General features: G+C 34.9%; 1 long non-coding RNA gene across 2 annotated transcripts; it reads right to left on the minus strand.

Annotated features, from left to right (window-relative positions):
• Positions 1-869: 869 nt before the first annotated feature.
• Positions 870-14,458, minus strand: LOC125322255. 2 transcript variants are annotated; one of them, XR_007201908.1, is made up of 3 exons: positions 14,180-14,458; positions 11,042-11,193; positions 870-2,339 (listed from the first exon to the last, which is right to left on the minus strand). It is a non-coding gene; the product is annotated as an uncharacterized LOC125322255 (long non-coding RNA). The 2 variants fall into 2 exon arrangements; XR_007201907.1 differs by having other exon boundaries at positions 870-2,350.
• Positions 14,459-14,669: the final 211 nt, after the last annotated feature.

Here is a 14,669-nt window from a genome sequence, read left to right on the forward strand (position 1 = left end):
AGTGTCTGACTTCTTATTTTTCCTTTTTTCTTCTACTTTACTTGACAATTATTAATGAACCATAACCTGTTTACCTGATTATTTTTGCTTCACTTTCATTGACTACATACATGCATAAACATATACACTTCCCTGCAGATATGCTGCTAACAGTCAACTGTAATATTGTCCTTTAGCAGTATAATTTATAAATTTTTAGAAACTTCATAAGAGCAAAAATATTAATAGAAACATTTTGTGTTTTATTACAGATACATTTCTACTTTTTCAGCAGATCTTTTCTCAGTGGCAAGCCATGAAAACTACTACCACAAATATTACCCAGAAGCTACTTAAATTAATGTATCAGCTGGTAACTAAATATATAGAGCACATATCCAGACTTGGCACCTTCAGCCTTCCCCAGACATATCATCAGACTGCTTTGTGTTACAGAACGCACAGATGATCAACAAATCACAGGTGTTTTCCTTTCTCCTTCTGTTGATTTACAAATCCAACTTTAACACTAAGTTGAGCATGTTAGTAAGACATTGAGTGGAGAGTATATTTTAACTTGCATTTATAGACTCTGTTCAAATGCAGAAATTGTTCTTCTGCTGACTGTTACCATCTTTTGTTTATAAGATTGTTCTCTATATTTATACTGGGGAAAAGGCAAATTGGTTGATTTCAGTTTTCTTGGGAAAAAAAAAATAAAAACCTGAAAGCCAAAGACAAGAAAGAGAACCAGAGTTCAAAAGTTCTGGTTCATTTACAAATATTTTTTGTAGCAAAGCTGATGCCCATTTACATGTTTTGTTTGTATTCCAGTTTGTTTTGTCAGTTCTGCACAGTTCCAGTAAACATAAATTTGCTCCAGCACTTCATGAATTCAGAGTAAAATTTAATTCCATGTGTCAGTTCATACAAATCTCAGTATGCACAGTGATTACAACAAAAGGAGTTGATATAAAAGGTAGTGATAGGAAGGTGCATAAGAGAATATATGAAGAATGTGAATGTATAATTAGCTATAAGTTATCCATGATAAGTTTTGAGTTACATGATAAACAGTATTTCTCTTTCCTGGGCACCATAGAGAAACACAGAGAAAGATAGCAGGATACTGAGGTTAGAAGTAGGAAAGTTCATAGAGATTTAGAATTGAACAGCTTCAGAATCAGCACTGGTATGACAGTGGGTATAAATATGCAATATGGTTTCACCCATCTAGGAAACCAGCTGGTGTGCTGGAAAGAAGGGAAAAAGCCACAACACAATAGGAGAAATAAAAATATAATATTTAAAACACAACACAGGGAGAGCAAGAATCTAAGGAGCCTTATGTGTTCTCAGTGCTATCCTCAATTATTTTCAGATCTTCATAAAAACTAATAAGAAGCATTTCAGAAATATCAAAGACTGGAAGGAGGAAAACATGTAGAGAACAGAATGAAGAATAAAGTGGTTTTCATTTAAAGTAGATTCAGAATCTTCATACTATGTTAAGTACGAAAAAGAGTTTGGAAAACTAATCCATTCTTGACAGACATTTATCTAATCTACTTAAAAGTACTTTCAATGACAGAAGGTTGACAGGTTTCTTTGGCAAACTTTCTAGTTCTTCACTACCTTTTCCTTCTAAAACTCTTTTCTAATATGTCTTATACTAGACAATGTCTTTTTTCCTTGCAATTTAAGCCCATTACTTCTTTTCTGATACAGAGAGTTTATAAATCCTTTCTTTGAATAGTATTTTATTTTCTTGAAATCTATTAACACATCCTTCCTAAATCTTCTCCTTATTCTACCTTTCTTGAAGGTTATAAAATCAAGACCTTCAATCAGTATTTTTGTTCTGTTGGTTCTCTCACCAGTTGGTATCTACTCATTATGAAGCCCAGTGAACAAAAGTTTCACAGAGTATGCAAGGGTATTCATGAATGCTGAATTGATTAAAAGGATATCTGTATGCCTCTTGCATGCCACAATAAATGCTTTTTCACAATGTCCACTTTTTGATGTTGCTGACTCGTGATCATTAGGATTCTTTTTGTTGGCTCATGTTGACCTTGACATCCTCTCTAACTTGGAGACCTGCAGATCTTTTACCTAAACAGTTGTCCCCTAATTTGTACATGTGCAACATATTTTTTCTGCCTGAGTATGTTGTAGCTGTCTCTATTGAATTGCATTCTATTATTTCAAACATCTTATTTGTCAAGATTATTTTGAATTTTCTTGCTGTCTTCCAAGACACTTGCATGCTTTCCGGAGCCTGGTATCATATGTATATATTGTCCGTTCCAGCATCCATGCTAGTCATACTGAAGATTCAGCATGGCATCTTCAGATTACTGAAGCAGACCTCACAAGAGCAGTAAACAGCAAAAGAAAAAAAAAAAAAGAAATATGGTAAATAAAGCAAGCATATCACTAGGCAAAAAAATACAAGCAGAAGAAAAATCAAAGCAAGCCTATATAGGGACTGTGCTGCATAAAAATGTGTGTCTGGATTCTTCTGTCATTAAACAAGATGATCCTTAGTAACAGTGATCCTTTTTGTTTGTTTGTTTTCATAGCTAGTACATCTGTAAAATCATCTACAGACATCTTCAAGCAAAACAACTTTCTCCTTGTCCTGAGGATTTTTGATTATTTGAGTAAAGGCTCTTGCAAGAGAAAACCACGTGTTCCAAAGTTATGTATAAATAAAAAGGACAGTTCAGCAACTGACACAGAAACCTATGTTCCTGTTTACTTAGTGTGACAGATCATCCAATTCGGCTTGTCTTTTGCTAGTTTTAACCTCCACAGCAAAGAAACATGAAGATGTTACTTCCTCTAGCTAAAATAGTAACAAGAAGAAATACGGCAGTGTTTCTTCTCTGTTTTTATTTTCATTCTAATCATCTTCCTTTCCAAATTTCAGGATATTAGTATAGTTGTAGTACAGGATGACTGCACTGTCAGGGTATTAAACACACAATAAATACAAATTTGCTGTGGTACAAATCAGTAGTCAAACTCTTCTCTTCCATGTCCACAGCATGGGATGTAGGTCCATTAATTCTCCCAGCTGGAGAATAAGTAATCACAGTCTTTAGGTACACTTACTCTTCCTGTCCAAATAATTATCACTGATGACATATTTCATATTAACATTATATTGTGATTGTATCAGTAACAGGTATAGCCACGAGGCACATATAGAATTGTGCCCCAATGCTTTTAACTGCATGTTACATGCTTAGTGCAGCCACTTCATGCTGGCTATTTCTTCTTTTATACAGTCCATTTTTAACAAGAAACTTTGACTAAAAATCATCAACCAGATTCAGGAATCCTTAATCACCCTATTTTCTTTATATATTTGACTATCATGTAACAGCCCTGCTCTAAACCCTGTACCTTCCACTACTTTTGAACTAATTTAATCTCTTGCCTTAGCAGCATGAAATTTAAGGTAACTTTAGTTTATTGTGTTTCTTTCAACTGAGTATTGTACTTTTCTGAATTAAAAACATACACAAAAATCCATCCCTCCAAAAAAAACTCAATAAAAACAAATAATGAAAACAGGAAAATAGCTGTTAGGATGATGTTGGGCACAATGCAGTCATTGTTATGTTCTAAGAAAGCCATGCCATTGTAGTTGTGAAAACTAAGAAAGTGCACTCTTTGTGGCAGACTAAAAGGATTATGTCCTCAAACTCATACCATTGGATAGTATATAATGCACTTACGTAGACTATGAAAGATTCAGGTTAGAAAAGATGAGAGCCTTTTATTTATTGTAATTTAAGTCAGATACAATTCAATAATCAGGAGAAAATTCTGTCGTAAACTGAGCATGGGCAACTGTTTGAGATGAATTTTCTTTATGAGCATCTCTCACTTTGTCTACTAAGTATTCTAAAAATTGTATATTTCCACTCTATACATTCTACCTACTTCACAATGTGTTTAATATATAAAATCCAATTAACAGAATTTTAATTCTGGTAGAACAAATCTTACACATTGGTAATTATGATCTATGCACATGGGATACCAATTCTAGTCATACTGACTGTAGTAAAGACTATTAAATATATACCAGATGTAAGCACTTTGTTAAGGCTACATCAAAAAATGTCAGCATTTTGACTTGAAAGGACAAAGCATTAACATCTGTTATTTTTGTGCAGTACTTCCCTCTATCAATGTCTGTATGTGCAGTTGTGTTTGTGCCAACATGCTTTTGTGCAATGGTGTGTGCATATGCACGCACGTCAGCTTTGCTGAAGGAAAATAGTACCCATTCCTCTTTAAAGAAAGAAAATATAAAATTATCTAGATCCTAATTTTGCTGCTTTTCAATGATGCATAGACTTGCTATTTCTGCATGTATTCTTTAATCTTTGAGTTGAAGCATTGCATTTCATTGTGTAAAATCAAAATTATGAAATACAGTAAGGTTCAAAAGTGTGCAAAAGATTAATTATGATTATAGCCTAACTTGCATATCTGAACCACTAACGACAGGAAAAAAGGTCCAATTTTCAGGAAAGATTTTTTAGAAACAGCGGCTATGGAATCAATTTTTTCACCTCTAAAAACGGTGATGATCACAAAGAGCAACATCCTAATAATACTGTAAAAAAAGTACATATTAGAATGAATAAGTGTAATTTTGAGGTGTATTTGATTCATAACTTCGGAGAAAGTTACCTAATTTTGCTCAGTCATTCTGTACTGCCCAAAAGTGGACTTAGGTGAGTGAGATGTAAGGTGAGGAATGTGAATCATCCCAGCCTCTAAATGACATCAAAAAACCTGGGTCAGCCATCAGGTACTTTGCCTAAATCCCACACGTACTTCATTGCTTGACTTCAAAAGTTGTCAGGACGTGCAGCTGCGCATCTGTACCCTAAAGTGTCACACCTTAGTTTGGATCAGCTAAATGCCTCAGCACTGTCTTGCCTGACTTGGATCTAGAAATGAGGCCACGAGAGGAACACAGAAGTCTTGTTGTCAGTGCAAGGAATAAGCACACAGTCAGACTGCTTGTGATGCACAGGTGAAGAAACCATCTGCTTTTCCTGAATTAGCTTAAATGAGTTTGGGTAAGGGAGCCTCATACATATTCACAAATATCCTATTTTCCAGTTAGAGCCCTTCCAAAGTGACATAAAAAGGGCTTGAATACTTGAAAATGTAAAGAAAATGTGAGATGAAGTCTTCATCATGTTATGTGTGAATCCAAGGCCTTTGATTTGCCACAGTTCCATAGAAAAGAATTTAACTTTTGAAACTTCAAACAAGGTGGAAGACAAAACCCAAAAAATAGGAGGAAGCAGATAAAATTTCTACTAGGGTTTTATTCCTGCTTAACTACTTTTCTTATTCCTAGTTTTCCTTGCTTTCATCTGATTTTTCCTAGATTTTAACACAGCAAAAACATCAGTCATCTTAAAATTTTCTTCAGTGATTAAATTAATTTTGGTTTACAGCATCGATTTTCTAAACTAAGTTTTACTACATGTGGTTGTAATTCTAATCTTCATGTTTGCTGGTATAAACAAATGTTTCTTCTGTTTTTCTCCATCCTTAGTCTTTCTTTGCTATGAAAACTATTACATGGAAAATATATGAGTAATTTTTGATTTGACTATGTAGTTTCAGAAAGCAATTTCGATATCTTAAGAGCATATAATGCTTCCCATTTGCCTTCTGAAATATTTCACTGTCCTCTATTATTTTCTAATTTCAGATTTTACTGGTATTTTAATTATTCTGATTGGCTTCTTTTTCTCATAATATTTTATTACTCCTGTTTTGATGCCTTCTGTATTTTCCTTCATATGTCCATTTAATCTTGAATAATTAACGAAAATAATCATAACTCTCTAGACACTGATTTTGGCACGTAGCCTTATTGTTAGATGTCAGCTTACAAAATGTAATGCTCCTATGAGGGCAGTTTCAAAAAGTCACAGAATTCAATTATTCACTTCCACAGAGCAAGAATCACAATGTGTTAATACTTTCCTACGGTGGATTTTGTATTTTGGCATTAGATCACAGTAAGGCTGCAGCTTTTCAAAATCTGGCAAAGTAAAGGAGAGTCACCAGATGGAGTCCTCAGGTAACATACTGAAATCAATGTAGTTTATTAATACAGAAGTGTTTGGGTAGGCTGTGTATTAATCTCAACCTTCAAAAGCAAACCGACAATGACTTGCCAGATTTTGGAGTTCACAGAAAAAGAGACCCTGTTAACTGATGAAGTTATTTCACATATTTGCCTAGATTTATTTTAAAGGATCTTTGGAAGGTTTATCTACCATGTGCTACTCTATTCCTCTGTCTTCCCAGCCAAACAGATAGAGTTCAGCCTTCCCATTTAAAAGGAGTCCAGGCTGAATAATTATATACTCCAATTGTTCTCCCTCTGCTGCTTGCTTGATCTACAAATGCCTTTTCTCGTACCAGGAAGCAAACAGCAGAAACTCAGCTGTTCAGAATTTCCATCTGGGAAACTGCAAGTTGCTATGATCCAGTCCTTAGAAGAACAAACTATTTCTGCATATAGTTAAGTATAGATTAAAACCTATAAGAAGGGTAAATTATTTTAAAAATTAAAATTGTCTCATTTACACTGGCATGATACTAAAGGGTAGGTAGGAAAAAAATCAAGTAGGAAATAAACTGCCTATGGCACCTTTTTCTAAGCTAGACCTCTGCAAGTTAGAACACATGCTGCACCCTTGAAATGGTAGACGATAGCTCTGTCTGAATTATACTAGGGAATTCCAGAAAACATTTATTAGGATCAGGTTCATATTTTTTCTGGATTCATGTGCCTCCAAACTTTTTATATGGGGGACATTTATTAAAAGCACAATTCCTATATTTCAGAGCTAGTTTTAGAAAAATAGAGAAGATTTCTACGTCGAAAACTTGGTATAAAGTGATACAAATCTGATTTCTTTAAAGTGCACAAAACAAGTATCTACCAGCATAAATATAACTTACTTTTTATTTTTCAAAAATATGATAAAACTATCAAAATTAGCATTATTTTTATAATTTTAAAAGTTTATTTATTTTATTTATTATAGAAACTGAATTCTACTTTTCTTTCAATTAAAAGAATTAAAAGGAAGGTTTTTTAGTCATTTTTAGTCATTTTTTAGTCATTTTTTAGACATTGCTTTCTTTTTTTGCTGTATAGATGACAACTTTTCAAAATAAATTATTTGCACAACTAAAATTTAATGTTGTTCAAAAAAGCCAGTGTGTTTAAAAATCTAAATTTTGTTATTTTAACATGTTATAATTTTAAAGACTTCTATGACTACAAGGCATACTGGAGCAAACTCTTCTAGCAACAACATTTTCTGGAAGACAGCAAAACCATAGATGTATTCATTCAAAGAAGGAGAAAACGTCACACCTTATGTTCCTTACATAAAACAAAAAAACAAAAAAAACAAAAAAACCCAAAAAAACCCAAAAAAAAACAAAAAAAAGGAAAAAAAGAAGTTAAAGCAGGAAAAGCAGAGAAATAATATCTATGATAGATATTAACATGTTTAATACAATATATATTTAATGTCTAATTAATGGTTCCAGCCTGCTCCAACTGTCCGGTTGCAGAACATGGTTAGGCCCCACAGCCAAAGTGGCAGGGATGCTGGGAAAAGGTGGAATATACTGCAGAAAATCATGAGGACATTAAAAAAAAAAAAAAAAAGGGAGAAACTGTCATATGAACATGAAGAAGGACCAGACATTTTGCTGGAAGGTATGTCAAGTAATATGGATGCTGGAGAGCTAACAAGAAACTGCCATTTTGGCTTCACGAAGAGCAAATTGTGCGTGACTAATCTTACAATGGAGTGACTGTATTGGTGGACAATGGACTGGCAATTTATGTCACCTACCTGGACTTTTGTAAAGCATTTGTTAAGGTCCCACACTGTATCCTTGTGGCTATGTTGGAGAGATGTGGGTTCAAAGGACAAGCCATTTGATGGAAAAGGAATTGGCTGGATGGCCACATCCAAAGAGTCGTGGTCAACGGCTCTATGCCCAAATGAAAATCAGAATCAAGTGTTGTCCCTCAGGGGTCCGTACTGGGACTGTTACTGCTGAATATTTTCATTACATAGATATTGGGATTGAGTATACCTGCAGCAGGCTTCGGGGTGACACAATTTGAGTGGGGTTCATATATTTGAAGGAAAAAAAACCAGTGGGATCTTGAGCAGTTTGAGAAGCGGGTCAATGAGAACCTCAGGAAAGGAGTGAAGCACTGGATTAGGTTGCCCAGAGAAGTTGTGGATGCCCCATCCCTGGAAGTGTTCAAGGCCATGTTCAGCAACCTGAGCTAGTGAAAGATGTCCACAGCAGGGGTTTTGGGATTATAGATGATCTTTAAGGTCCCTTCCAACTCAAACCATTCCCCTACAGCCTGCTAAGAGACTATGGTGGAGCAGATATTCACACTGCAGCCTTGGGAAAGACCCCTGTGGAAATAGTGCGAGGAGAAGGGCACATCAGAGAGAAACTGTTATGAGTTGCTACAACCTGCCCTACACTGCTCGAGAGGGACAGGTAGAATATTTGGGAATAAATGAATGAAGCTGAGGCTGGGAAAAACAATGGGGATGGGACAAAATGTTTTGGAGTCTGGGGGTTGATTTTTTTTTATTGTTTCTCATAATCATGCTCTTTTTAACCAGCAATAATTTTTTTTTTTTTTCCCCAAGTCAAGTCTGTTTTGCCTATGATGGTAACTGGTAAGCAATCTCCTGCTTCTATCTCAAGAGTAAAAAGTATTTTTAAAAAGAGCTTTAAGTTTTTTTAAAAGTATATAAAATTAAAAACTCCTTTTTTCTTTAATTAAGCAGGGACTTGTTCTAGATGGATTATTTTCTAGCAGACAGTCTCAGAAGGAATATGCTGGTAAAGCAACTTTAGTGCAGACAAACTTGCATTCAAAAGTTTTTGTAGAAGTTTTTCTTCCTTAAATGTTTTTCGTCCTTAAATGTTTTTAATTCAAGTACATGACATGAAGTGTTGATAAGGGCTTTTTCTAAAGCTGTTTTGTCTGTGGTTTTCTCAAAGACATTCATGCCTCATCCTTGAAGTTGTGTGTAGAGTTCTCCAAAAAATTTAAATTTGCTTCAAGTGAAAACAAGAAAAAGCAAGTGATTAAGATGTTCATAAGAGGTGTTGATACATGGTGAAGTTATACTAAAGATTGTAATTAAAGCATTATATTAAACTTGTTCTCTGTTCACTGCCTTTCAGCTTGTCAGGAGATATCATTGCTACAGGTGTTTTCATTTTAAGAACCAAACAAAACAATGTGGGATTAGAGAACAAAACCCTCACGGGAATGTATCTTTTAGTTACTGTATTGATGTTACTGCTGTCTGCTGTTGCGATGCCGCAAATATAAATTTGTTGTCTGTGGGTTTTTTTAGCAATTTATGGAACTAATCACTGCAAAAGACAGTCTTAAATATATTATACCTTCATTTTTGTCTTTTTAGAGTAATGTACAGATAGTAAAATCCCTGCTGAACATTCCCCAGCAGAGGTAAGTACTTCAATCATGGAACTACCTGAAACAGTCCTTCACATGTGATGTGTTAGGGAACAAAGTATGGTATACATACATTTGATATTATTTATGTCCTTAGGTACAGAATCATCAGCACTAACTAATAAATGTAATGTAACTCATTCTCACCCATTGACATATTCTTAGGTTCAGTGAGGTTGTGATGTCACAGTGGGTCATGACTGAATCACACTGTGTCCAGTAGCTCTGCATGGGTAGACATGATCGCTGACTTTACTGCAACTCTCAAAGAGACATTAAGTTCCCTTTATATTCAGAACCATATTGGCAATTAACAAGAAGTCCAGCTCCTTCTGTGAAAGAAATAGGTTGACACAATCAAATTTGGTTTCTCAGTTTGTGGTCAAGGAAGTAACACACAATTATTTGGATCCTGTGTTGTTTATTGAAACTGTCACTTTCTTTTAAAGTTTATCACATTTAGTTGTATGAAGGCTCAGTTCCAGCCTTTGCAAAAGTGTTACTAAGCAAAATTTGGCTCTTGGCATGTTTTATACTCCGAATGTTGGTCAAGCTGTGGATTCCAAAAAAGGTAGCTTTGAAATTAATTAACATGGACTTAATAATTAAAACAGCAGTATCAGCACCCAGTAATTTCTGCTACATTAGTCAGTTCACAGAGTTTATTTAGTTTATCTGAATTAATTAATTCTCCTTTCAGCACAGTCATTTATTTTCAAGGTAACTGCTGTTCTGAACTATTCAGCCATCCAAGTGAAAAGAATTCAGTATGGTATTAGGGAATTATATTTCGCCTCTCTTTTTATCTTAAGAGCCTCTAAGTGTGTGTGGTGGTTGTAAAGGGAAAAGTATGACTGTTTTCCTAACAGAATGAAATTTCCTGTCGTTATGAACAGTACATTGTATCTTGTATGACAGAAGCTGTTAAAACTGGAACATTGAAAGGTTTGTCTGTTTTACTTAGAAAAATTAAAAGTGCTAATCTCTGTATAGTTCCAGATTTATAAATCTAGATCCTAAATTCCGCCAGATCTTCACTTTTTGTAGCTGAATAGAATGTAAGCAGAATGAGTTCTTGGCCATCCTTCAGCTCCCAGTTCTGCAGGGCAGCCAGGGTTGTGGCATGGAGCACAAACTATGACAAGATTTGAATTATTTCCACAGCAAACTCACTCCTACAAGACTTCCACCATTACAAATGTTACAAAAACAACCAATAAGCTCAGAAAACTAGAAAATATAAATCTGCTGTTGTTATGCTGAGCAATAAGTGGATGTATCAGGGTTGGTACTATGATAAGACATGGAATATTTAGAAGCTCTTAATGGACTAAAGATAGAAAATATGTTAAAGTCTCTGTGCAGCAAGAGAAATTTCACTGAAATCTCCATGAACAGTTTTTGAAAGGTTCAATTACAGAAAAGCAAAAAAAAAAAAGACTTGTCGTTCTAACTCACCAAAATCCATTCCATTAAACAATAATTTCTGGCCGATCCCAGGAAAGAATAGAAAATTGAAATGAAGCTTTTCTTTTCTTTAGAGCTTGTTTAAACAGATGGTTCTGGTCACCAAAAATAAATTTTAAAATGGGCATCCAAATATAAACTCTCTGAAAAAATAAAAGAGGCAAAGAATAGAAAGGAAGATGATGTGGAAAGGAAACTAGCATGAGCAGTCACAATGTTCCTTGCAGACATGAAAATAAAATGTTGATCTTCTAAATTTTTATTAGACATCTATTTATAAGCTCAAATTACTTTCAGAATTGCTAACATAATGATACATCTTTCAAAGCAACTTTGAAAAATCGATTAATATTTTGGCAGCACATGTTTATTATACTAATGTAACTGGTAAGCAAACAAGGTATTTTTCTTACTATACTGATTAAAAAAAAAACAACAACCAAACAAAAAAAAAGAAAACCAAACCCATGTATAAATACATTCAAATACATTCTAGATTAGACAAAATTAAATATCTACTCATTCCACATAGCACTTTGACGTGAAAAAAGGTTTCCTTACAAAAAGAAAACCCGATCTAAGTACTTTATTGTGATGAATTCTAATTACATTCTTTTAAACTGTTTTTACTTTTTTGGTTTCAGTTTGTTTGGGTTTTTTTCATAAACCATATAAATATCAGGTAAAATTATTTTGTGAGCTTGTCCTTGATTAAACTCAAAAGTCTTTCCAGCTGAAATGATTATGTTTAATCTTCTGTGTTAGAGAGGGAAAGTAATCCAAAAGACAACAGTAAATAATTGTGTTTCTACCTTGGTTTAAATCTGTATTACCAGTGTTATTGAATAGTATAGATAAATAACAGAAGATAGCTCACATTGTCCAAATAAGTGTTGCCTGGTAAGAATAATATCTGTGAGCCAGGATCATTTTTAGCAGATGGAAGGTTAACAATTCAAAAATACTCTTAAAGTTTGTGTCTCTTACAAAATGTTTTCCTTAAGTGGTATTTAAAAAAAAAAAATTTGCACAGCCTAACCTTAAAGAAAGGACAGGGTGATTTAATGCTGGAGAGTGTGTGTTTTCTTGTTCTGTTCTGCTTTTGTTTTAAGAATCTATATCAATAACAGGTTCACATATTTGACCTTGTACTGTAGTGAGGAAAAATATTCTAATTTCACACCACTGAGAGCAAAGACCAGTTGGGTCACCAAGGTCACAGGTTTTTGAACCATCCTTACTTTGTGTGGGGTTCTTTTGTTCTTCCTCCAAGCTTATCCATCAAGCTCCATTTGTCAGGAAACATACTATGGGTTGGAGAGCTGAATGTAATTTCCAGGACAGCCAAAAGGAGTTGACACAGTGGCAACTAAGTACCATGCAGCCAATTACTCAACACCAATCAAAGTAAACCTCGTGTTGAGACAAGAACAGTTTAATAACTGAAACAAAATAAAATAAAATAATGGTAATAATAAATATTAATAATATTAATAGTTGCATTGAAAAGGAGAGAGATAGAGGAATAAAGCCCAAGAGAAACAAGTGATGTACAGTAAAATTGCTCACCAGCTGCTACCCAATTGTTAGCCTGTCCCCAAGCAGCTATCAACCCCTTCCAGCCAAGTGCCCGCAGTTTATATTCTGAACATGGTGTTCTAAAGTATGGAATAAAGGGTGGATAATGTCTTGGTTTCAGCTGGGATAGAGTTAATTTTTTCATTAGCTAGTAGGAGAATAACATTGATAACACACTATCCTTTGGTTGCTGCTTAGCAGTGCCTACCCTAAGTCATGGGCTTTTCAGTTAGTTCCCCATGCTCTGCCAGTGAGCAGGGGCACAAGAAGCTATGAGGGAGCATAGCCAGGACAGCTGACCTGAAATGGCCCGAGGGAAAGGAGGAAATTATTTCCACAGAAGCAACTTAAGGTTATTATATAGGATAACCATTTAAGTAGGTTCTCATCCCCATCTTTGCTCCACTTTATGTCTTGGCAACTGCTAGGATCTATTCAAAACATTGCATTCTGCCAAAACCATTGTTTGCTTCTTTGTTTGTGTTTTTAAACTTATCTATACACTCCTGAAAAGAGGAGAAAAATTTGTCATGAAAATGCTTTCAGAACTTCAACTACTACAACTCTGGGACTTTTTTATGCAAGAATTAAATGTGCCATCTCTCTGCACTGTGAGAAGCAGAATTCCCAGAAGGGAGTTTCAAATAGATCACTATCAGGTGTTGGAGAATTTTCATTGATGATGTGAGAATTGTTATTCACAAGCTCTTTTAGCAGCTCATCACTCCAGAATTTTGAAATCCTCATTTATGTCAGCAGGTCACTGAGGTGAAACCACATTTCTTTGGGAAAATATGTACATTAGAGTGGATGAATACATTTTCTGAACATAATATAACTTTTAGTGTCATCTTTTTCACATTATGCCATTTCCGTAGGTTGTGAGGGCTAAAGTAATTTTTGTTAAATCACAATAAATGGATGGAGTTTGCAATATCAGCACCAAGATCTCTTACTAATTTTTTCAGGAAAGAACCAGTAAAAGCCATTTCTACATTTTCACTTCTAAACATTATAGTTGCTTGTTTACTACAACAGAGCCCAGAATTCCTACCTGAAAACTGGAATTTCTTGTGCTAGGAAATATATAAATAATGTAAGATGAGACAGTACAAAAACTAAAATACTTTCTAAATCATTACTTGCTCAAGCAGAAGAAAAGATCAGAAAGTTAGTTTTCACCATCTGAGAGAATTTGTTCTTTTAACATGGGCTACACTATTTAAATTAGTACTGAAAAAAATACAGAAAGTGTTTTAATTAATCAGTGTCATTTTATTTAAACAGAACAGTACTTATTTTTAATATAAACAGAATTTAAAATTTTTAAATTCAATTTAAGCAGAACTATTCATATGGTCACTTAAATTGTTAAGCCAAGAGAATAGCTAACAACATTCTCAATGCACACCTGGTCACGCCTGAAATATCCAAGGAGGGGGGGAAAAAATAAAAAGAAAAGGAAAAAAGAAAAAAAAAATCTGTAGGCATAGATAGTGAAGTGTCTTCTCCATCTTTCAGCATTTTGAAAGCAAAATTGAATTGTCCTACCTTATGGGCACAGCTTTGCTTCATCTTCCTCCTGGAGGTGAAAAATTCAATACTGTGTCATTGACAGTGTTGATTACAGAGAGAGGAGTTTGCAAACACAAGTGGAGGGTTTTGAAATTGTCAATAGGGAATGAGGGGGCTGGGAAGGGTCAGGGGAGGTTTGTTGGCCTTATATCCTTGTTTGAGGAGCAAGAGTACTGCTTGCCAGCAACAGCTTTCTCCACAGATATTTCCCTTGGTCCTCTCCCACAGCTGTGTCTATACCTCCTAAACACTGCAGCAGCTTTCTCAGGCTGGTGCCATTTCAGCAGGGAGGAGCTTATCCCGTGTCTGCTACTGTTGCAATGATGGGATGAACTGGGAGGGAAACAAGCCCTGGGGGCAGGACAATGGTCGGAAGTGAGTGGTTGATCTTTTTGTCGATATTAACCATGAAGGTAGGCAGCAATTTTGGAACACAAGTGCCATAGTGATGGACCAAGTGTGAAAA

This window comes from Corvus hawaiiensis, chromosome 2 (genome assembly GCF_020740725.1).
Source record: "Corvus hawaiiensis isolate bCorHaw1 chromosome 2, bCorHaw1.pri.cur, whole genome shotgun sequence".
NCBI lineage: Eukaryota > Metazoa > Chordata > Aves > Passeriformes > Corvidae > Corvus > Corvus hawaiiensis.